This window comes from Eriocheir sinensis, chromosome 40 (assembly GCF_024679095.1).
Source record: "Eriocheir sinensis breed Jianghai 21 chromosome 40, ASM2467909v1, whole genome shotgun sequence".
NCBI lineage: Eukaryota > Metazoa > Arthropoda > Malacostraca > Decapoda > Varunidae > Eriocheir > Eriocheir sinensis.
Window position 1 is genome coordinate 9,213,259 of NC_066548.1, and position 23,909 is coordinate 9,237,167.

Here is a 23,909-nt window from a genome sequence, read left to right on the forward strand (position 1 = left end):
TGTTTTTTTTTAGGAGTGAGTGAATGAAATACGAGGAAGATGCATTAGTAATTGGAAGGTTAACGTAGAAAACTAAAAGAAGGATTGGAAATAGTTAATATACTGAGAGAGAGAGAGAGAGAGAGAGAGAGAGAGAGAGAGAGAGAGAGAGAGAGAGAGAGAGAGAGAGAGAGAGAGAGAACAGAAAGAAACAAAAAAGAGAATGAGGTAGAGAATAGAAATAAATAAAAATAACCGCACTAACTCTCTCTCTCTCTCTCTCTCTCTCTCTCTCTCTCTCTCTCTCTCTCTCTCTCTCTCTCTCTCTCTCTCTCTCTCTCTCTCTCTCTCTCTCTTCCTATACTACCATAAGGGCCATTCAGCCAGCCATCAAATACCTCCATTCTCACCTGCCTAATGTGGGCGAGAGGTGAGTCCGCCCACCTGAACACTTAATTAGAGAACACACAGGTGGAGGAGGGACAATGGGTCGGCCGGGAAATTATGAAAATGATGATGACGATGATGATGATGAGTAGGGATAACTCGAGGGAGAGGAAGAGAGGGAGGCTGAGGGAGAGATAGGAGGAGGAGGAGAGGGAGGGCTGGAAATGAGTAGATGAAGGAATGGAAGGAAGAAGGAAGAAGCAAGAGAGAGAGAGAGCTGGGAGTAAATAAATGAATGAAAGAGGAAGAATAGGATTTTTTTTTTTTTTTTATTTATTTATTTTTTTTTTTTTGAGGGGGAGGGAGGGGCTGAGGAAGAGATAGGAGGAGGAGGAAGAGGGTAGGAGGGTTTGAACTGAGGCAGATGAAGGAATGGAAAGAAGGAAGGAGATAGGGAAAAAGGAAGAAAATAGCTTGGAGTAAATGAAGGAATAGAAGAGAAGGAATGGGGGGGTTGGAAGTGTGGAAGATGAAGAAATATATGGAAAAAGAGAATGAAGAAATAAAAGAAATGTAAATGAATTTCGGAGAGAAGGAAGAAACAGGACAATTAGGAGTAAATGAGTGAATAGAAGAGGAGGAGGAGGAAGATTTAAAATGTGGGAAAAAAAGAGAAGGAAGAAAAGAAGAAACAAGGTAACTAAAAATTAATGAACAAATAAAGGGAGGAAGAACGATTAGAATAGGATTAGTGAACGGGAATGCTATTGAAGAACTGGAAGAAGGATTTACGATGCAAGGAAAGATTTGAAGAGGAGAATGAGGTGTAGGAAGAAAATGGAAAGGAGAACGAGGAGATTATGATGACGATGATAGAAATATAATGTTATATAATGTTGTAATATAATAGAAGAAGGATTAGGAAATGGAGGAGGAGAAGGAGGAAGAGGGTGGTATTAGGAGATGAAAGAAGAAAAGCAACAGGAGATTGAAATTTCGTAAAGATGAAAGTAAGGAGGTGGAGGAGGAGGAGTAAGAAGATGGTATAGAAGAAATATAAAAGAGAAGACGCAAAAAGATGGAATTAAGAAAAAAAGAAAAGGAGAAGGAAGAGGAGAAGGATGCTGAACGACAAGAAGAAGAGGAAGAAGAGGAGGAGGAGGAGGAGGAAGAGGAGGAGGAGGAGGAGGAGGAGGAGGAGGAGGAGGAGGAGGAGGAGGAGGAGATGAAATAGTATTGGAGGAGGAGGAAGGAGAGCAGAAGTAGTGTCTTGTTATTTAGTAGCATCGCGTTTCTTCCGCCTTTTATTCTTCCCTTTCGTGTTTCATCTCCACTTTATTATCCTTTTGCCTTTTTACACTCTCTTTGTGGTGGTTTTCTCTCTCTCTCTCTCTCTCTCTCTCTCTCTCTCTCTCTCTCTCTCTCTCTCTCTCTCTCTCTCTCTCTCTCTCTCTCTCTCTCTCTCTCTCTCTCTCTCTCTCTCTCTCTCTCTCTCTCTCTCTCTCTCTCTCTCTCTCTCTCTCTCTCTCTCTCTCTCTCTCTCTTTCTTTTCTCTTATTTCTTTTTCTTTTTGGTCTCAGTTTTATTCTTCTCTTCGTCAAGTTTTCTTCCTTCGTTTTTATTAGTAATGGTTTTGAGTTCAGTTCCGTTTTCTTTTATTTTCTGTTATTTGTTTCTCTATCCTCTACTTCTCTCTCTCTCTCCCTTTTTTTTTCTCTCTCGTGTATCTTCTCTCTCCCTCCTTCCTTCAACATTTTCCTTCCTCCCTCCCTTCCTTCCTTCCTTTCCTTTTCCGAGTATTTGATTTTGTATTTCTCTCTCTCTCTCTCTCTCTCTCTCTCTCTCTCTCTCTCTCTCTCTCTCTCTCTCTCTCTCTCTCTCTCTCTCTCTCTCTCTCTCTCTCTCTCTCTCTCTCTCTCTCTCTCTCTCTCGAATCCATGTTTTCCTCTTATTTCTCTCTCACTTTATATTCTGTCCCTCATCTTTTTTTTTAGTCCATGTTCCTCTCTCCTTTCCATCTTCCAATTCTCCTCTCCTCTTTTCTCTCCTCCCCTTCTCCCATGCGTCATCCATCTTTTCCCTTCTCATCCCTTTCCTTTTCCCCTTCCTCTCCTCCTTTCGCTTTTTCATTTAGTTTCCGTTGCATCTTCTTTCCTTCTTTCTTATTTTCTGTCTTTCTCATCTTGTATTCTGTTTATTGATTTTTTCTTGTGTTCTGTTTTTAGCTCTTTTTTGCTCTTGTTTTTTTCTTCTTTCGTCTCAATTTCTTCCTTGTTTTGTATTTTTCCAATAATTTTTTATCCCTCTTTGATGCTCTTCCACTTTTTGTCTCCTCTTCTTTCCTGTATCTCCATTTCATTTCCTGTATTTTCCGCTTGCTCTTCTTAATACACTCCTTTTTTTCTTTGGTGTTCTTTTTCTTTATCTATCTTTCCTATATCTTCAGTTAACTATTTTCCATACAGCTTCGTTTATTAATTCCTTTCCTTTTCCTCTTCCTTTCCATTTCCAGTTTTCTATCTTTCCTACATCTCCAGTTATTCAAATTTCTCTCCCATTCCTCCTTCTTTTTTCCTCTTCAGTTTTCCTCTCCACTTCTACTACTTCTACGTCCTGCTCCTTCTCCTCCTCTTCCTCCTCCGTTTTTCAGTCTCATCAAAATTTCTCTCCTTTTTCGATTCTCATTATCTTTTCTTCTCATTGATGGCTACATTTTTTTCTATTTCTCCCGCCATTTCTTATTCTCCTCACCATTTTTTATTCATTTTTTTTTGGTTCTCTATCATCGTCCTTTTCTTTCTTTTCTTTGTCTAATTTCTTTTTTGTTTCTCTCCTCTTTCAATATTTTTTTTATCTCGAAGAACGGAATTCCTTTTCATAATCTTCTATCCAGAGTTGTATTCATATTCTTTTCTTTTTTTTCTTTCTTTTTCTATCTTTTTTTTCTTTGTTGTCTTCCTGTTTGATTCTATCTTTACCTTTATTTTTTTTCCAAGACTTCTGATCCTTATTTTATATCATTATTTGCCGGGTTTTTTTTAGTATACCTCATTCTCTTTATTTCATTTCTCTACCCAGTCATTCTTTTCTTCTTTGGCTTCTTTCTTTTCTTCCTTCATTTTCATTCGTATTTACATTCCTTTGTCTCTCCTCATGTGTATTATTCACCTAATCTTCTATTTTTCTTTTCTTTATTTTCCTCTTTTCCACGTCTTCTCTATTCTTGTATCTAACTCTCCTTAACCTTATTTTCTTCTCTCAATCCTTTTCATTCTGTTTGTACTTTCATATCTCATTCCACATGTATATTTAATTCTCTATTTTTCATTTTCTTTCATTTTTTGTCACATTTTCCTATTCTTGTCTCTCCCTCTATTCTAACGTTTTTTTTCTCCCTCAATCCTTCTCTTTCCTTTTGTTCTTCCTTTTTTCATTCTTCTCTCACGTGTTCTCCCTCTTTAAACCTTACTAATATTTTTCTCTTCCTCTCTTGCCTCCTCTTCCTTCCTCCTCCTTTTCCTTATCTCGTCTCCATCCTCCTCCTCCTCTTTCCTCTTTTTATTTATTTATTTACTAAGCATGATTACATAAGGTGGTACATGGAATTGGCATCATACAAGTAAAAGTTCCCTCTTCTCCCTATTATTCACCTTATCTTATATTCTCCTTTTATTCGTATTTCCTTTGTCTTTATCACGTTTTCCTTATACTTGTCTCCCCCTCTCTTCCATCTCTATTTTTTCTACGTCAATTCTTCTCTTTCCTTTTCTGCTTCCCTTTTTTTTATTTCTCCTTTCACACATGTCCTCCCTTCTTTATACCTTACTCCTTTTTTTACTTTCTCTCTTGTCTCCTCTTCCTCTTCTTCTTCCTCCTCTTCCCTTTCCTCCTTCTTTCCTCTTCTCCTCCTCCTATTCCCTCTTCCTTCTTCCCTCTTCTTCCTCCTCCTCCTCATCCCTTTCCTCCCCCATGTAAATGAAAGACTCAAGATTCATTCCAGTGTATAGTTTTATCTCGGATTTAAAAGAAGACAAAAGGAGATTTTTTTCCCTCCTCCTCCTCCTCCTCCTCCTCCTACTCTTCTCTCTCTCTCTCTCTCTCTCTCTCTCTCTCTCTCTCTCTCTCTCTCTCTCTCTCTCTCTCTCTCTCTCTCTCTCTCTCTCTCTCTCTCTCTCTCTCTCTCTCTCTCTCTCTCTCTCTCTCTCTCTCTCTCTACTATTTTGCCAGACGGTATGAAAAGTAGGAGAGAGAGAAAGTATGCAGGAATAATGGAGAAGCGTGACAGGTCGACTGATACCTGAATGGGAGGCTGGCGAGACAAAGACAGGGACGGAGAAAGAGAGAGAGAGGGAGAGAAAGGCGCGGGAGGGGGAGGGAGGGAAGGAGAGAACAATACCTGGTGACGCTTTACACAGCAGTCGTCATATTTTCCTCTGCCGGGAGAGGAGGAAAAAAATGATGATGATAAAAATAATAGTAATAGTAATAATAACAACAATAATAATGATAGTAGTAATAGTAGAAGTAAGGGTAGTAGTAGTAGTAGTAGTAGTAGTAATAGTAGTAGTAGTAGTAGTAGTAGTAGTAGAAATAACACTAATAGTTATAAGAACAAATACAACACCAGTTTAATCTTTTTTTTATTTCGTACCAAAAAATATTATTAGTCTTAAAATATCGTTGAAAACCTGGTAATGTGTGTAATATTTTTTGGTGTATATTCATTTATGTGTGTGTATATGTGTGTGTGTGTGTGTGTGTGTGTGTGTGTGTGTGTGTGTGTGTGTGTGTGTGTGATCGCGTTAGTTCGAGGCTCGTGATATCTTCAAGTCTTCTCCAGGCGATCGGGTCTTGCCAGTGCGGGGTGAGAGCAGAACACCCTGGGCATATTACCAAACATTTCGGCGCCCAATCACACACATTCAACAAGGCTCACGTAGGCGTTGTAGACATTTGCATGGGTAGTTTTATGACCCTGGTGGTAGTTTGACGAGGCTTGTTTACCATGAACGTGGAAACACACTCATGGCAATACGATTTATCTCTTGCTCGGCCTTTGAATATATTTGTTGTGAGAATCGAAAGCACCTTGTAAACCTTCGTGACAGCAGTGCAGCTTCATTCATCCAAAGAGGCAACGTTTAGTTTAATATAGGCTTCTTGTGAGGGCCAATCGACCACTCTATATTTGCCCATAAGAAATATATGTGGAAGTCAGTCTTGGCATAGCTTCAACAGGGAACACCGGATATGCCTCCTATGTTTCTCTGAGTCGATAGGTTGATAGGAAGACAAGGGACGGAGTTATACGAGAGAGAGGAGAACAAGAAGGATGCTGTCTAGTTATTATATCCCCTCTCTCTCTCTCTCTTTCTCTTTCTTTCTCATGAACTCCACCAATAAGTCTATAATCCCCCATATCCTCCTCCTTCCATCTCCTACCCCATCCACCACCTCCTCCAACTCCTCTTCCTCCTACCCCACCCGCTCCACCACCTCCTTCCTCCTCCTCCTCCTTCTCGGCTCATTCTTCTCCATAAATATAAGTGTTTTGGGGAGTTCTAAGTCCGGGTAGACTGGCGGCTCGAGGTAATGGCGATTAGCGGCCGCTGATGTGGTGTGGCGATTGTGTGGCGGAGACGTATTGGTGCGGCGTCGGGGCGTCAGGGAACGGCGGGGCTGCTGGCTGGTCTCTTTCTTAGCCCTCACAAACCTCCTCAGCCTCCTCTTGGTTCTGTTTCTACGTTGCTTCTCCTAGTACTAAGCATTTATCCCTTTCCGTCCTCCGCCTCGTTCTCACATTTCGGCTTAGTTCTTTCGTGTTTTTGTCATCTTTTTTTTTCTTGATTATTTTTTTCTTCACCGTTCACGTTTTTCTTCATTCTTCCTGCGTCTGCCTTACCTTTTCCTCTTTGTTCCTTTCTCTTCTGTTCTGCCACCTCTTTCTCCTCCTTTTCCCCCTCTTGTCTCTACCTAATAAAAGTGTTTAAAATGTTTAAAGAATTCAGTGATATTAATGCGGAAGATTACTTTACATTGATCGATCAAATAGAACAAGAAAAATAACAGTTTCAAGATGAGTGGTAAAAGATTCTCGTCATACGAAGCCAAACACTTCTTCAATCGAGTCGTTAATATTTGGAATTCTCTACCCTGTGATGTCGCTGATAGTACAACAGTTACGGCCTTCAAAAATAGATTAAAAGAGTATTTTGAATCCAACCAGCAACTAAGATATTACTCATTGTCGTAATAACGTTAAATCCTTTCGAATACAGGTGTCCTTGTCCGTTTTTATCGCCCGGTTATCGGTAGCAGTAATGGTAATTCTTTCCTATTTCCTACATAATTTCCATGCAGTTTTTCCATGTTGCATGGTTCTTTTCCCTTTCCTGCCAGCTTTGGCTGGAGGGGTGGGGGGGTATGAGGAGCCTTCGCCTTTGCTGTCCTTCAACTTCCACAGTTAGTGTAGCTTGTCACAAACAGCCTCGTAAGGACAGCAGGTCTGCTGTTGTTTGTTGTTTCTTTGTGTTCCTTTGTGTTCCTTTGTGTTCCTGAACTTCTTAACCTCTAACTTAACCTCTTCACGTTGGAAAAGAGACGCCTACGGGGAGATGTGATTCAGGTCTTCAAGTACCTAAAGAACTTGAGTAACGTCGACCACTCCAAGCTCTTTGAGCTACAGACTAACTCAAGAAATAGAAACAACGGCCTGCCCATTCAAGCGAAGCGATGCAACACAGACATTGGTAGGAGTTTCTTCTCTAACCGAGTAATACGCCATTGGAACGACCTCCCTGCTGAAGTAGTAAGTGCAGAAACTACCAACTCCTTCAAAAATCGCATCGACCGTCACTTCGTGAAAACAGGAGGGAACTGAAAATACGCACCGAATGCCTTGAACTGCTCTGCAGGCACCAAGTGACTGTCAGGCAGATCATCACCGCTCTACAGCAGACCACCTCATAATGGGCCAACAAGCTTTCTGTTGCCTGTCATTCCATTTTCCCATGTTTCCATGTTTCCTCCTCCTCCTCCGCTTCTTGACTTTTCTCTGTACTCATTTATTCATCCGTCAATTTCTTCCATGTCCTTCTGTCAATCATATGCTCTCTCTCTCTCTCTCTCTCTCTCTCTCTCTCTCTCTCTCTCTCTCTCTCTCTCTCTCTCTCTCTCTCTCTCTCTCTCTCTCTCTCTCTCTCTCTCTCTCTCTCTCTCTCTCTCTCTCTCTCTCTCTCTCTCTCTCTCTCTCTCTCTCTCTCGGTAATGTTGTTAAAGGGAAGAAATCTTGCTGTCTGTCACGCCTCGTTTTTTTATTTGTTAATAAAATGGTATTGAGAGAGAGAGATAGTGAACATGGACCATGATGCCAAAAACCAAAATAGAATATATCTTCCCTCCTCCTCCTCCTCCACCTCACCTCCCCCTCCCCCTCCTCTTCTTCCTCCTCTTCCTTCTACTCCTTCTCTATCTCTCCCTCTCTCCTTCACCCCTACTATTACTCCTCCTCTTCTTCCTTCCACTTTACATTGTCTCTTTTCACATTCTCTCTCCCTCTCTCCTTTCTCTTCTACTATTTTTCCTCTCTCTCTCTCTCTCTCTCTCTCTCTCTCTCTCTCTCTCTCTCTCTCTCTCTCTCTCTCTCTCTCTCTCTCTCTCTCTCTCTCTCTCTCTCTCTCTCTCTCTCTCTCTCTCTCTCTCTCTCTCTCTCTCTCTTACTTTCTTTTCACGGCTCCTGTCGTTCTATTCCTCTTCTTTCCATTCTAATGCATGAAAAAACTGATAACCATTAATATTGTTGAAGCCAAAAATACGAAAATGAATAAAAAAATCTATGCAACGCCATATTAAACTCACAAATCATTTAATTAATAAAGCTTACTATACATGTTCTTGAGACTGTCTATAGGAAACAATAAATATTAGAGTTTCTCCGTTTTATTTGCTACTGTGCTGGTGTGTGTGTGTGTGTGTGTGTGTGTGTGTGTGTGTGTGTGTGTGTGTGTGTGCCGCCGTTGATTAGCAGAGGAAGTATCGGCCGAGCTGCAACACTCCCTCCGTGATTGGTATTGTACCTGGAGCTGATTGTTGGCCGATTGTTTTAGTTTTTTTGTCCCCCCCACCTCTCTCTCTCTCTCTCTCTCTCTCTCTCTCTCTCTCTCTCTCTCTCTCTCTCTCTCTCTCTCTCTCTCTCTCTCTCTCTCTCTCTCTCTCTCTCTCTCTCTCTCTCTCTCTCTCTCTCTCTCTCTCTCTCTCTCTCTCTCTCTCTCTCTCTCTCTCACACACACACACACACACAGGTACGTAATCAATCACAGTAATCACGAAGCTAATAAATGAGACTTAATTAACATCACCCGAATTTTTGTTAAAGAGAGAAATCACAACATTATCAACCTAGATAAACCTTACACAGAAAATAGACAGGTGGCGAGGGAAAAATATAACAACAACAACAACAGCAACAGCAACAACAGCAACAGTAACAACAACCACATTAAGAATAGGAATAATAACAATAACAACATCTAATTAGCCATTTTTGAGAGAGAGAGATGTATCCTCCCTCACCTGTGGCCAGCAGGTGTGTGTCTGCCACCTGTGTCCCTCAGAACAAGTCATATTGGGTAGCAGGTGTGTGTGTGTGTGTGTGTGTGTGTGTGTGTGTGTGTGTGTGTGTGTGTGTGTGTGTGTGTGTGTTCTATTTTTCTCTCTCTCTCTCTCTCTCTCTCTCTCTCTCTCTCTCTCTCTCTCTCTCTCTCTCTCTCTCTCTCTCTCTCTCTCTCTCTCTCTCTCTCTCTCTCTCTCTCTCTCTCTCTCTCTCTCTCTCTCTCTCTCTCTCTCTCTCTCTCTCTCTCTCTCTCTCTCTCTCTCTCTCTCTCTCTCTCTCTCTCGCCGTTGCAGTAGTTGCCTCACCTGCGCCAGGTATGTGTCTCTCCTCTTTAGGTAACGTTTTACACGCACACTCTCCGGCCACCCTCAAGTACACCTCCACTTTTCGCTACATTCCCTTCCATCCCTTTCCTTCCTCCGTTGTTCCCTTCCTCCCTTGTTCCCTTCCTCCCTTGTTCCCTTCCTCCCCTAAGCTTTTCGTCTCCCCATCATCCCTTCATCCATCTCAAGATCATTCCCTCTCCTCTTTTCTCTCCCTCTCTGTCTCCGTCTCTCTCTCTCTCCCTCTCTGTTTCTCTTTTCCTCTCCCTCACCATCTTCCTTTGCCCCTCTCTTTCTCTCAGTTTATATCCCAGTCGTAACTCTCTCTCTCTCTCTCTCTCTCTCTCTCTCTCTCTCTCTCTCTCTCTCTCTCTCTCTCTCTCTCTCTCTCTCTCTCTCTCTCTCTCTCTCTCTCTCTCTCTCTCTCTCTCTCTCTCTCTCTCTCTCTCTCTCTCTCTCTCTCTCTCTCTCTCTCTCTCTCTCTCTCTCTCTCTCTCTCTCTCTCTCTCTCTCTCTCTCTCTCTCTCTCTATCTATCTATATCTATCTATCTATCTATCTGTCTAGCTATCTATCTGTCTATCTACCTATCTATCTATCTATCTATTTATTTATTTATTTATTTATTTATTTATTTATCTATCTATCTATCTATCTATCTATCTATCTATCTATCTCTATATTTATCTATCTATCTATCTTTCCATCTATCTGTCTATCTATCTATCTATCTTTTCCTTTAGCTATTATTGTCCATTACTTATAAGAGAAGGAAGGCGACGCTTATTAGTATTTCGTGATTGTAAAAAAAAATAAAGAAAATAAGATGCGTGTGTGAATACCTGTTTCACCTGTGATCGACTCATACTCCTGTTTTGTCTGTCTTTATTTGTTTTCAGTGTTGTATCTATATATTGTTTTTTTTCTTTTTTTTCTTTTTCAATCTTCAGAGTATGGGTTTCAATTTTTTTGGGGGGGGGTGTATATATTTTGTTTCTGCAGCCTGTTGTTGTTGTTGTTGTTGTTGTTGTTGTTGTTGTTGCTCCGTATGTTAGCTTTGCTTTATTATTAATGTTATATTGTGTTCTGTTTATTTTATGATTGATTTACGTGATTTTTTTCAATTATGTACATATGTAAGTGGTTATCATTTTTGTTTGTTTCTGTGTGTGTGTGTGTGTGTGTGTGTGTGTGTGTGTGTGTGTGTGTGTGTGTGTGTGTGTGTGTGTGTGTGTGTGTGTGTGTGTGTGTGTGTTTTCTTAATTTCCTCGCTTGTTTAGTTTCTTTATTCCCTGTTTTTCTGAAATTTTCCTCTCCTCCTTTACTTTATTCCTTCCCTCCATTCTTTCCTCCCTTCCCTCCCCTCTCAGCTCTTACTTCCTTCTTGCTCCTCTCTTCCATCCCTTCTCTCTCTCTCTACCGTGCCCATTTCAATCACTTCCATTCCTACCTATCTCGTATCCCTTCTCTCTTTCACTTATCTTTTTCATTTCCATCTGCATTCCTTCTCTCTCTTCTCTCCTTTTTATTTTACTTTTAACGCCTTCCTTTCTCCTATCCATTCTTCAATTTTTCTTTTCTTTCCTTCTCTTTCCCTTCCTTCCTTTACTCATTTTTCTCTTATCCCTTTCTCCCTTCATTCCTATTTTTATTTAGTGACTTCATTTTGTTATTTTTTTCATTTTTTCCTTCATATATTCCTTTTTCCCGTTGTTTTCCTTTCTTTAACATCTCTATTCTCTTTTCCTTCCCACTTTTCTTTTCTCCTTTCTCTTCCCTGTTTTCATTCAGTTCCTTCCCTCAATCATTTGTTAATTATCCCTTCCCCTTTCTGTTTTTCATTACATTCCAGTTCTTCTTTCCTTCCTTTCCTTTCTTATCTCCTTCCTTCCTTCCTTTCCCTTCATCTTTTCCTATCCGTCCGTCCCTCCTTCTTTCCCTTCAATTTTTCCTGCTCTCTCTCCTTTTCTCTCTTTCTTCTCTCATCATTTCCCTCTTCCTTTCCTGTTCGTTCGTCCCTCATTTTTTCCCTTCGTTTTCCTCGCTCATTTTATACTTTTCCTTCTTTCTTTCCTTTTCGCTCGTCCCTCAATCCCTTGCTCTCTCCCCTTCTCTCCTTCTTTCCCTTCTTCCTTTAATGCTCGTCCGTCTCTCTTTCCTCTCTTTCATTTTCCTTACTCTCTCCTCTCCTCTCTTTCCCTCCCTTCCTTTCTCTTTCCTCCTCCTTTTCCTTCTTTCATTTCTGCTCGTTCTCTCCTTCCTTTCCTACATTTTCCTCATTCTTTCTGCTTCTTTTCCTCCTTTCCTCCTTTCCTCTCTTCATTCCTCCTTTGCCTTCTTCCTTTTCTGTGCGTCCGCCTCCCTTCTTTTCAGTTTCCTCCTCCTTTTCTTTCTTTCCTCCTTGCCAGCCCCTCCTTCTTTCCCTTCACTTACTTCGCTCTCTCCCCTTCTCTCCCTCCCTTCCTCTCTCTCTCCCTGGCCTTACTACCTCATTCGCCCATCTTAATGTTGGGTCCTGCCATTGTCGCCTCGCAAGACCCTCTCTTCTTTCCCTTCACAACACGACGCTGGCAACTTGAACAGCTGACTCTATTCTTCTTCCTCCTCCTCCTCCTCTCCCTTCTCCTCCTACTCCTGTCTCTGTTCCTTCTATTTCTCCTTCTGTTCCTCCCTCTGCTCTTCCTTACTTCTCTTTCTGTTACTGTTACTTCTACACCTATTCTTCCTTCTAATTCTTTTCTTTCTCCTCTTTGTGTTCATCCTTCTTCTCTTGTTCCTTCCGTTTCTGTTCCTCCTGTTCCTCCTCCTCCTCCTCCTCTACCTTTCTTCTCTTTCTGTTTCGCCTTTTTTTCTTTTTTTGTGTGCTTCTTTTCCTCTTTGTGTTTCTTTTCTTCTTCCTCTCGATTTTCCTCATATTTCTTTTCTTCTGCCTCCTCCTAACATTCCGATTCCGACTGTCTACCCCATTGTTTTCCTTCTGTTTCTCCTCTTCCTCCTCCTACTACTTCTCTCATCTACCTTCTTCTTCTGTTAATGATTCTTCTTTTCTCTTCGTTTTTTCTCGTTTTCCTGTTATATTCTTGTCTTTTCCTCTCTTCTACTTTTGTTTTTCTTTCCTTTTCCTTCCTTCTTCCCTTTTTTGCCTTCTTTTCATCTCTTCTGATTCTCTTTTTGCTCTGCTCTTTTTTTCTTGTTTTGTTCGTATTTTTCTCTTCTTCTTCTTCTTCTTCTTCTTCTTCTTCTTCTTCTTCTTCTTCTTTTTCTTCTTCGTTTTCCATCCCCTTCACTCTCATGCTATTCTCCGTATTCTTTGTATTAAATTCTATTATTTTACACGTTTTATCAGATTTCCAGCAATTTTCAGCTCCTCATTTTCATTCTCCCTCGCGCCGTCTCTTTCATTTCATTTATTTTTCTCTTCCTGTTCCTTTTATTCGCTTTCTTTTCGTTATTTCCTCATTGTTCTTTTCTCTTCATTTTTCTCGTATTTTCTTCCACTGGTTTTTGCTTTTTATTTCTGGAACGTTTTGAATTTATATTTTGTTATCTGCTAAAAGATCTACTACTACTACTACTACTACTTCTACTGCTACTATTACTATTACTACTACTACTACTATTACTACTACTACCCTGTTACTACTACTACTACTACTACTACTACTACTACTACTACTACAACTACTACTATTACTACTGCTACTACTACTACTACTACAATCTCGTTCCCTTGCATACCTGAATTTTTCCTTGTTCCCCACTCTCACTTTCACTCTCTCTCTCTCTCACTCACTCACACATCGCACTCTAAACATGTAGATTAATTACACTTTTCCTGCGGGGAGAAGATTTAACTCTCTCTCTCTCTCTCTCTCTCTCTCTCTCTCTCTCTCTCTCTCTCTCTCTCTCTCTCTCTCTCTCTCTCTCTCTCTCTCTCTCTCTCTCTCTCTCTCTCTCTCTCTCTCTCTCTCTCTCTCTCTCTCTCTCTCGCTCTCTCTCTCTCTCTCTCTCTCTCTCCCCCCCCCCTTCAGTTTCAACGAGGAAGAGGAAGAGGAGTAGGAAGTTAAAGAGGACGAGAAAAAGAATGAGGAACAGAAAGAAAAAGAAATAGGAAAAAAAATGAGAAATCGAAAAAAAGAGGAGGAAGAAGCAACGGCGGAATAGAAGAGAGAGGAGAAGAAGAGAGTTGGAAGACTGGAAACAAGGGGGAAGGAGTCGGAGGATGAGGAGGAGGTGAAGGAGGAGCAGGGGGGTGAGATGGGAGGAGGAGGCGGAGGAGGAGGAGGAGGGATTCGAGCTTATCTCATTTCGTATACACCGTCCCAATCAGTAGTGAGTAGAGAGAGAGAGAGAGAGAGAGAGAGAGAGAGAGAGAGAGAGAGAGAGAGAGAGAGAGAGATACAGAGAGATAGTTCACAAGTAGGAATGTTCATTTTTTTTAGACAGAGAAAGAAGATAAATTAAGGAAAACTGAGGAATGGCAAAGATAATGATAATGTTGGTGATAATGAGGAGGAGGAGGAGGAGGAGGAGGAGGAGGAAGCTAACACGTAGGATAATGAAGCATGATATAATGAGAAAGAGAGAGATATAATGAAACCAAGGCATTAGCTGAGGTGGGAAGATACTTTTAATCAACATTGTAATTCTCTCTCTCTCTCTCTCTCTCTCTCTCTCTCTCTCTCTCTCTCTCTCTCTCTCTCTCTCTCTCTCTCTCTCTCTCTCTCTCTCTCTCTCTCTCTCTCTCTCTCTCTCTCTCTCTCTCTCTCTCTCCTCTCTCTCTCCTCTCTCTCTCCTCTCCTCCTCCTCTCTCTCTCTCTCTCTCTCTCTCCTCCTCTCTCCTCTTCTCTCCTCATCTCTCTCCATTCTCCTCCTCCTAGTCTCTCTCTCTCTCTCTCTCTCTCTCTCTCATTCTCTCTCTCCTTCTTCTTGTTTTCCTTTTCGTTATTCTGTCTTCGTTTTCCATTTCATCTTCCTCTTATTAATCTTTCTCCTCATTCTTCGCAATTTTCTTTTTTTTCTCCCTCTATCTCTTCCCATTCTTTTTTTAGTTATTCTCTATCCCCACTTTCTTCTTCTCGTGGCTACTTTTCATAATTTTGTTAAGGGAAAAAATAAAAGAAGGAGGAAGAAAAAAGTAAAATATAACGAGAAATATATAAAGTCTTCTTGTTTGGTTGGGTACGCGTAGATGTTGACTCCCTTATCCCATTTTCTTTGTCTTTATATCCTTCCCTGCATCCGTTTTCTTTTGCCTACGTTTTCTTTCTTTGTTTACGCACTTTAATCATATTTTAATTCATTTTCCTCCTTTTCTTCATCCACTTCTCCCATTCTACCATACGAGAGAGAGAGAGAGAGAGAGAGAGAGAGAGAGAGAGATGACCAACAGTTGTGTGAAGCGAGTGACACCAAAGAGGAAGGAAGGGAGAGGGAGGGTGAAATGGCAGAGAGAGGGAAAGAAGAGAACGGTGCGGGAGGAGGAAGGAAAGGGAAGAGAGGAAGAAAGATAGGTGAGAGGGAGGGCAGAAGGGACTGGACGAGGAAAAGGGGAGGTAGATAAAAGGGAGAAAAGGACTGATGGGAGGGAGAAAATGAAGGAAGGGAGATAGGTAGTGGAAGAAGGGAGGAGGGTCATGAAAGGAAGCTGGAAAAGGGAGAGTAGGCAGGTACCGGTAGAAGGATAGGAGACAGACAAAAGGAAGAATAGAAATTGGAGGGAGAAGGAGAGACAAAGGAGAGGAGAGATATAGAAATGAGAGAAGGCAGACATTGGTAGCAAGATAAGAGGTAGAGGAAAAGGGAAGGAAAGGGAGAGAGTGAGGAAGGAAGGCAGGCAAAGGAGAGCTGTGCAAGGGAAGTGTGGAGTAGCAGGAGGGAGAAATGGAGGGAAAGGAGACCGGTATGAGTGAGGGAGGAGGATCAGGAAGAAGGGAGGATGGGCAGACAGTGGTAGCGGAGAGATAGCAGGTAGAGCAAAGGAGGAAAGGAAAAGAGGAGGGAAAGGAGAGGAGAGAGCGTGGAGTAGAGGATGGAGGGTGAGCAAGAAGAGATGGAAGGGGGGAGGCTGGCAGTGGTAGCGGGATATGAACATGGGCCACGCTACATGCTGTAATTGGTATAGCGATGCAGGAGACGAGAGGAGAGGAGGAGGTAGAGGTGGCGGTGGAGGTGGAGGAGGAGAAGGACGAAAAGGCATAGGAGTAGAAGAGGAAAGAGAATAAATTTGGAGAGAGTGAGAAAGTGAAAGACAGTAGATTGAAAGAAGTGGAACATGAAAAAGGAGGTGGAAGGGAAGAGAAGTGGAGGTGGAGGCTTAGAAGGAGAGAGAATAAACGTGGAGAGAAAAGGGAACGGAGTGAAAGGTGTCAAATTGAAAGAAGAACAAGAAGAAGAAGGAAGAGGAAGAAGAAGAGGTAAAGTAGAAAATAACGTGACTATGATAGAATAAAGAAAATAATAAGAAAAAGAATCATATTGAAATAATGAAACCAGAAAGAGAAAGATCAAGGTTTCCGAGTGGCGATAATTTGACAACAGTTCTATTTGAGGGTAAATGGAAAGAGGAACGGGATTCGAACTGTGGACTGACCGTAGAAATGCCGCCACCAGACCTCACATAATTATTCATACCAGCCAGAACGGGAGAGACAGAGAGATACGGGCACGCAACAGACAGGCAGAGAGGCAGAAAGAGAGAGAAAGAGGATGTGTGTGTATCTGTGGTGGGGGAGGGGTTGTGTGTGTGTGTGTGTGTGTGTGTGTGTGTGCTTGTGTGTGTGTGTGTGTGTGTGTGTGTGTGTGTGTGTGTGTGTGTGTGTGTGTGTGTGTGTGTGTGTGTGTGTGTGTGTGTGTGTGTGTGTGTTCAGTCCGTATTGCGTCACACGAGCATGCCGCCTATGATTGCTTTATCGGAATAGTGAATCTTGCAAGGCGGCGCGGGGGCGGGGCGACGGAAGGCTGTCACGACTCTGGGCAAGGTGGGCGGCCAGGTGACAGCAACGGGACAGAGGTACATATAGCCTTGGAAAATGAAGAAAATAAAGAAAAGGGCTGTGTCGATCAAGGAAGGAATTTTTTAGAACTCCTCCTCCTCCTCCTTCTTCTTCTTGTTCCTCTTTCAATCTGCTATCTTTCACTTTCTCTCTCTCCGAATTTTTTTCTCTTTCTTTTCTACGCCTATCCCTTTTCGTCCTTTTCTTCCTCCTCCTCCTCCTCCTCCTCCTCCTCCTCCTCCTCCTCTTCCTCCTCCTCCAGCTCCGCCTTTGCTGTCCTTCATCTTCCACCTTTGAGTAGATAGTTAGTGTAGCTTGTCACAAACAGCCTCGTAAGGACCATCAGAGCTGCTGTTGTTTGTTCTTCCTTTGTGTTTTTTTTATGTTCCTCCTTCAGTGTAGATACTAAAGATATAAAGCAAAAAAAAGATTGCGTTTCCAACTATCAACTAAATACATGACAATAAAAAGGAATTCCATAAAGGTTTTGAATATTATCTTGTTGCGTTTCATAATTCTCCTTTCCATTTTGCAGTTGGCTTGCTACACCTTCAACGTTATCAAGAGGAACGTATCACACCGCGCCGCCACAACCAAGACGTCACACGCCAGGTAAGTTTTCATGGAACTTATTCCGTTCTCTTGTTGAATGTTTATATTATTTTTTCTATTTCACTTTTCTTTCGTTCTCCTCTAAACGCTTTCATTTTCTTTGCATTTCACCCTTTTTTTGTTGTTGTTGTTTTACTGTGAAAAGAAATGACGACACCCAAGCACTATGTAAACTTATATTGCCTTGTACGTAAATAGTGATCCTGTGTTGCTATGTTCCTGAAGTGATATATATATTTTTTTTCTGTCCATGTGGATAATAACAAAAATCAGTCCATCAGTGGCTATACCTACGTGACTGTGAATCTTTTGTATTCCATTGTCAGTATATATGTATGACACGTGTACAAAGTGGCGAGATTATTCTCCAACAAAAGCATATCGGTGACAAAACATGTGACTGTGTATATAAATCTTGGTAAGGTTAGCCACGTGTGTCGCAAGTGATTATAAGCCCGATCCAACTTCCTATGGCCCTACAAACACGTGTATAGGGACGGGTATAGGTCATTCCGCATCGAGCACCGGTCAGCAGCAGAGAACGGGAGGCGAGGGGAGTAATGTGTGCGGTGTGGCGGCGTGCAAACAATTACAATTATATACAATTAGAGGGCGGGATTTGTGGGGTAATAGGTAGAATTAATATTGGTTTTTGGGAATGAATAGTAATTAGTCGGAAATAGGAGGGAGCGATACGTTACATTTATATATCAGCGAATGCCACCACGCTAGTACGAACACCTCCCCTCACTCATGTTACCTCCACTCACGTCATTTCACCTCATGTCAGATCATCTCATTCACCGTACCTCTCATACCTGGGTTAGCCTCACTTGATGGCTCACTTCACCCTACCTTATCTCACTTCACTTCCTTTCCCTTACTTCACCTCAATGTCATATCAACGTATTCACCTGATTTCCCGTACCTCCCTAAACCTTACCTGAGAGTTCACTTCACTTTGCCTTATCTCACCTTACTTCATTCCCCTCACTCATGTTACCTCCCCTTCCCTCACCTCATGTCATGTCACCTCATACACCTGCCACATCCCTTACCTGGTTTAACCTCACCTGAGAGTTCACTTCACCTTGCCTTACCTCACGTCACCTCACATTTCCTCCCCCCTTGTTATATCACCTCATTCACCTGCCTTTCCTTACCTGGTTTAACCTCACCTGAGAGTTCATTTCACCTGGTCCTATCTCACCTCACTTACCTCCCCTCCAATTAAGCTAATATCACTTTCACTCCCTTCTCTCTCTCACTGCTCATGTCACCTCACTTTCCTACCCCTCCTTTTATCCAGCTTTCCCTCATATCAGCTTCTCATCGCAGCTCACCTCAAATTAAATTAAATCCTTTCTTCTGGTCTCACCTCACTTAACTTCCTCTCTTGTAACCTCCATCTCACTTCCCTTACCTTACCTCACACTCTTCCTCTCTCTTATCCTCCTCCTCTTTTCCTTTCCTCTCCTGTGTGTGTGTGTGTGTGTGTGTGTGTGTGTGTGTGTGTGTGTGTGTGTGTGTGTGTGTGTGTGTGTGTGTGTGTGTGTGTGTTTGGTTCTTATATACGACTGTTTGTTTGTGTGTACGTGTGTTTTTTGTATTGATGAATTATACTTTTTTTCTGTCAAATATCGGATTTTTTTACTTATATATTTTTCCTTATTTGTTGTATATTCTTAACTTTTTTTCCCTTGTATCACCTTATTTCCTCTCATCTTATCTTACCTAACCACCCCCTCCCTTTCTCTAACCATCCTTACCTTACCGTACACTCCATTCCCCTCTTTCCACTCACCTCACACTCCTTTCAAACTCTCCTCTCCCTTTCCCTCCTCTCGTATCATAACAACACCATCTAACCTCTCTTGCCTTCCCACCCCTTACCACACACACTACCTCCCCTCCCCTCTCCCCTCCCTTCCCCTCTCCTCGTATCACCTCACCTCAACTCACCTCACTTTTTGGGGTCCTCCTTGTATGCAAATTTGCCATCTTTCGAGGAGGTCCGGCGAGGGCAAGTTCTTAAGCAATAGTTACCCTGGTTAGTGCCCGCTCGAGAAGACCCCCACCGACCCCCCCCTTCTACCCCCTGCCCCCTTCCTCCTCCCCCCGCCCCCCTGCCGAGTGTGTGGTATCCAGGGGACGGCAGGGTAGGTAAAGAGTAGGGGACTTTTTCTTTTTACTTTTTTTTCCTGTTTTTGGTGCGTGTTTCCTCAAGGGAGTTTTGGGTACGGAAGGACGAGGTTGACGGGGAGTTGTTTTTGTATGTGTTTTTATATTGTTTTTTTTATTATTATTTATAGATCGTAATGGGTATGTGTTTGTGAGGGGGATGTTGTATTTGTGTGTGTGTGTGTGTGTGTGTGTGTGTGTGTGTGTGTGTGTGTGTGTGTGTGTGTGTGTGTGTGTGTGTGTGTGTGTGTGTGTTTGTCTGTCGCATTTCTTTTTATGTGTGTATTTTCTGCCCTTTAGCTGCCTCCTTTACTCTGTTTATTATTATTATTTATAGATCGTTATAAGTATATGTTGTGTGTGTGTGTGAGTGGGATGTGTATGTGTGTGTGTGTGTGTGTGTGTGTGTGTGTGTGTGTGTTTGTCATTGTGCCCGTCTTATACGCTTTTTATGTAAGTATTATTTGCCCTTAGTAAACTCTCTCCTTTACTCTAAAAAAAAAAGTTAAGAATAGGCAACAATTAAGGAAAAAATATAATAAGTGAAAAAAAATCCGGTTAGCCAGAAAAAAAAGTATAATTAATCAACACAGAAAAAACACATATACACAAACAAACAGTCGTATATAAGAACCAAACACACACACACACACACACACACACACACACACACAGATAGACAGAAAACACAACATCACAACCCCTTTCTAAACACTCCTCCTCCTCCTCCTCCTCCTCCTCCTCTTCCTCCTCTGCCCCCTCAGGAACGTACCGAAATTCCCTCCGAGTCAAAAACAACTCCTGCCCCTCCCCCCCTCCTTCTCCTCCTCCCTCTCCTTCTCCTTCCCCTCCCCCCACCCTCCCTCCCCTTAGAGGATCTTGCTGTAAGTGGGATTAAGCTCATTCCGGGCCGCCCCATCCCTCTTGCGTCCTGCTGTCCCGGGGAGGGGGAGGAGGAGGAGGAGGGGGAGGGGGAGGAGGAGGAGGAGGAGGCTGGGGGATGGGAAAGGAAAGAGATGGAAGAGGAAAGAATAAAAGTGTAGAGGGGAAATAAGAAATGAAGAGAGGGAGGAAGAAATAGGTAAGGAAAATATGGAAGGAGAGACGGAAGAGGAGGAAGGGAATGGAAGGAAAAAGAGAAGGAGGGAATTAAGGAAACAGAAAAAGGATAGTAAAGAAATTAATTGAAAGTATAGAGAAGAAAGAAAAGAAAGAAGGAAACAAAGAAAATAGAGAAAGAGAAAAATAGGAAAAGTAGGAATGGGTACAAGGATAGGAATAGAAATGAAAAGGTAAAAAAAATGAAAATTAAAGAAAAAGTAGAGGTAAAAAAAGAATGAAAAGAAAGAAAAAGTAAAGAAAATAGGAAGAAAGAAGTTAGGAAGGACAAGAAAAAGTAGAGAGGTAGAAAAGTAAAGAGAGGAAAGGAAATTGAAAAGAATGGAAAGTCCGAATAAGAAAGAAGAAAGAAGGAAGCAAAGAAAATAGAAAGCAAGAGGAGAGTAAGAAGGACAAGAAAGAGTGGAGGTGTGGAAATAGCAGGTAGAAGAAAGGGAAGAAGAAGGAAGAAAGGAGAAAGGAAGCAAACACAGGGAAGGAAGATGGTTGGAAAAGTAAGAAGGAAACAAAAAGAGAAAAAGGAAAGAAGGGAAAACAAGGAGTAAGGGGGTAGAGGAAAAAGAGGAGGAAAGTTAAGAATGGAGGAAGCAAAAATAAGGGCAGGGAAGGTAAGAAGGAGTAAAGAAATAGGAATGAATAGGTAAATAAAGAGGAGAAGAAGGAGGAAGAAAAAAGGAAGGAAATAAAATAAAAGGGAAGGCAGGAAAGTGTAGAGGGGTAGTAACAAGAGGTAGAGGAACAAGAGGTAGAGGAAGAGGAAGAGGAAAAGAAAAAGGATGCAGAGGGAGAGGAGGGAGGCAGCAAGGGGTGGGGGTCCTCTGAGGCTGGATTACGCTTGCCTCGCCCCGCCATTCTGACTTCTTGAATCTCCGTTGAAATGGGATTGGAGCGCCGGCTGTGGCCTGTCCTCGGGGCCCGGGGTCTGGCTAAGGGTGTCTAAGGCGTCTTAGTGTCAGGGAGGGCGTGGTGGGGGCGGGGGAGGAGAGAGAGAGGAAGAGCAGAAGGAAGGAAAAAAAGAGGTACAGGAGGAAGAGCAGAAACAGCAACAAGGAGAAGGAAAGAGAGAGATGAGGAGGAGCAGAAGGAAAAAGGAGGAGGGGGAAGGAAGAAGAAAGGAAACAGGAGTAAGAGGAGGAGTAACAAGGAGGAGGACTAGCAGAATTGGAAAAGGAGTAAGAGGAGAAGGAGGAGGAGGTGGAGGAAAGGCAGGAGAAGAGAAAAGAAGCGGGACAGGTAAAAGGAGAAGGAAGGGGAGAGAGGATGAGCAGGAGAAAGAAAAATAAAAGGTAGTGGAGTAATAGCAGGAGCAACAAGGAGGAGGAAGGAGGGAGAGAGGAAGGAGCGGGAGAGGGAAGAAGCAGAACATGAGAAAGAGGAAGAGGGGGAATGTTAGGATGAACAGAGGGAAAATGAAGAGAACAGGAACAACAAAAAAAGAGGAGACGAAGGGCAGAAAAAAATAATAGAAGCGAAACAATAAAAAGGGCAGAAGGAGCAGCAAAAAAAGAGAAGGACGAGGAGATAGAGGAAGAGCAGGAGGAGGAAGAAGAAGCAGAAGAGGAGTAGGAGAAGAAAGAGGGGAAGAAAAAACAGCAAAAGAGAGGAGGAGGTGGAAGGGGAGGAAGAGAAGGAGAAAATAAAAGAGGAACAGGAGAAAGAGAAGGAACAGCAGAAACAAAAGCAGGTAAAAGGAGAAGAAAAAGGGGAAGAAAAGTAGAATAAGCAAGAAGACGAAGAAGAAGAAGGAGAAAAAAAAGGAAAAAAAAAATAAAAAAAATAAAAGAGGAAAAAAGGGGAGCTTGTTTGGATAGTCAAGGAGAGTGTGTTGTGTTAGACGGTAAAGGTAATAGCCCAGGTGTGTGTGTGCGTGTGCGTGTGTGTGTGTGTGTGTGTGTGTGTGTGTGTGTGTGTGTGTGTGTGTGTGTGTGTGTACAGACGGGCCACAGCTCTGTGTTTTAGCCGGGAAGCAATTAGGCATCTGAGAAAAATCCACGTCTCCAGTGTTTTTCCTGCGCAAGTTACCATATTGGGCCGTCAGGGGGGGGGGTGAAGAAAGAGGAGGAGGAGGAGGAGGAGGTGGTGGTGGTGGTAGAAAAGAGGAAGAAGAAGGTGGAGAAGAAGAAGAAGAAAAAGAAGAAGAAGAAGAAGAAGAAGAAGAAGAAGAAGAAGAGGAAGAAGAAGAAGAAGAAGAAGAAGAAGAAGAAAATGAAAAAGAAAAGGAAGAAGAAAAAGAAAAAAAAAAGAAGAACAAGAACAAGAACAAGAACAAGAAAAAGAAATAGAAAAAGAAAAGGAAGAAGAAGAGAAGAAGTAGAAGAAGAAGAAGAAGAAGAAGAAGAAGAAAAAGAAGTAGTAGAAGAAGCAAACAAGGAGAATAAAAAAAAACACCAAAAACGGTTGTGAAGGCAGAAAAGAACAAGAGAGAAAAGACGGAAAAGAAATAGGAGCCGTAAAAATAATGACGAAGAGCAACAATAATAAAACTACAATATTATAAAGTAGAAAAGAGGACATGAAGAAGAAGAAGAAGAAAAAGAAGAACAAGAACAAAAAGAAAAAAAGATGAGGAGGAGGATGAAGTTGATGAAAAAACGCTTAAATAATAAAGAAATGTGACTTGGAAACAACCTCAAACATAGCTAGAGAGAGAGAGAGAGAGAGAGAGAGAGAAAGGAGTATCGATTTATCCATTCAACGTTCTATTATTTTGTTGTGGTATGCCTTGCTATTCTCTCTCTCTCTCTCTCTCTCTCTCTCTCTCTCTCTCTCTCTCTCTCTCTCTCTCTCTCTCTCTCTCTCTCTCTCTCTCTCTCTCTCTTTTCCCCCCACAAGGTAATAAATAGCGTGTAAAAATTTCCACCAGGTGAGAGGCACTTAATTAAACCCAGTCTGAAGTGGCGCAGGTGAATTGGTTGACTACCGCAAAGGAGGAGGAGGAGGAGGAGGAGGGGTAGGAGGAAGGGGGTGGTAGGGGGTTAATGATCCTTCTTCTTCTTCGTTCCACTCCCTCATCTCTCTCTTCTATCTTCTCACTTTCACTCTCTGTACCTCCCCTCTTTCCCCCTTTTTCTCTCTCTCCTTCCTCCTCTTTCCTTCCCCGGCATCTGTAACGTAACAAAAGAATCTCTTGTCATGAAAGAAAGGGTTGGGAGGAGGAGGAGGAGGAGGTGGTGGTGGTGGTGGTGGTGAAGGAAAGAGAAACTATTTAGAATCCAGAGATATTGAGAGAGAGAGAGAGAGAGAGAGAGAGAGAGAGAGAGAGAGAGAGAGAGAGAATGAAAAAAGTTGCGCCTGGAAGTGGAGGAGTAGGGAAGGGAAGGGAAGGGAAGTGACGTGAGTGAATGAGGAGGATAATGGAACGTGGAGATGAAAGACATGATGAATACGGACGGAAGAGAATAGATGAGGCATACCACTGCTGATGAGGGAGGGAGGGAGTGAGCGAGTGAAGTGAAAAAGAAACATACCAACTGGTCCGGTCGTCTGTATGATTTTTAATTCGTTGAACGTGAAAGAGAGAGAGAGAGAGAGAGAGAGAGAGAGAGAGAGAGAGAGAGAGAGAGAGAGAGAGAGAGAGAGAGAGAGAGAGAGAGAGAGAGAGAGAGAGAGAGAGAGAGAGAGAGAGAGAGAGAGAGAGAGAGAGAGAGAGAGAGAGAGAGAGAGAGGTCCTACACATAAGCAGATTGAATAAAGAATCCCTCGT

General features: G+C 42.4%; 1 long non-coding RNA gene across 1 annotated transcript in view; it reads left to right on the plus strand.

The window, feature by feature from the left end:
* The window catches only part of LOC127009331 (uncharacterized), a 90,425-nt gene that overhangs the window by 21,426 nt on the left and 45,090 nt on the right, over positions 1-23,909 (plus strand). Inside the window, exon 2 of the long non-coding RNA XR_007761848.1 lies at positions 16,830-16,906. This is a non-coding gene — a long non-coding RNA (uncharacterized LOC127009331). The remainder of the gene's footprint in view (positions 1-16,829; positions 16,907-23,909) is intronic.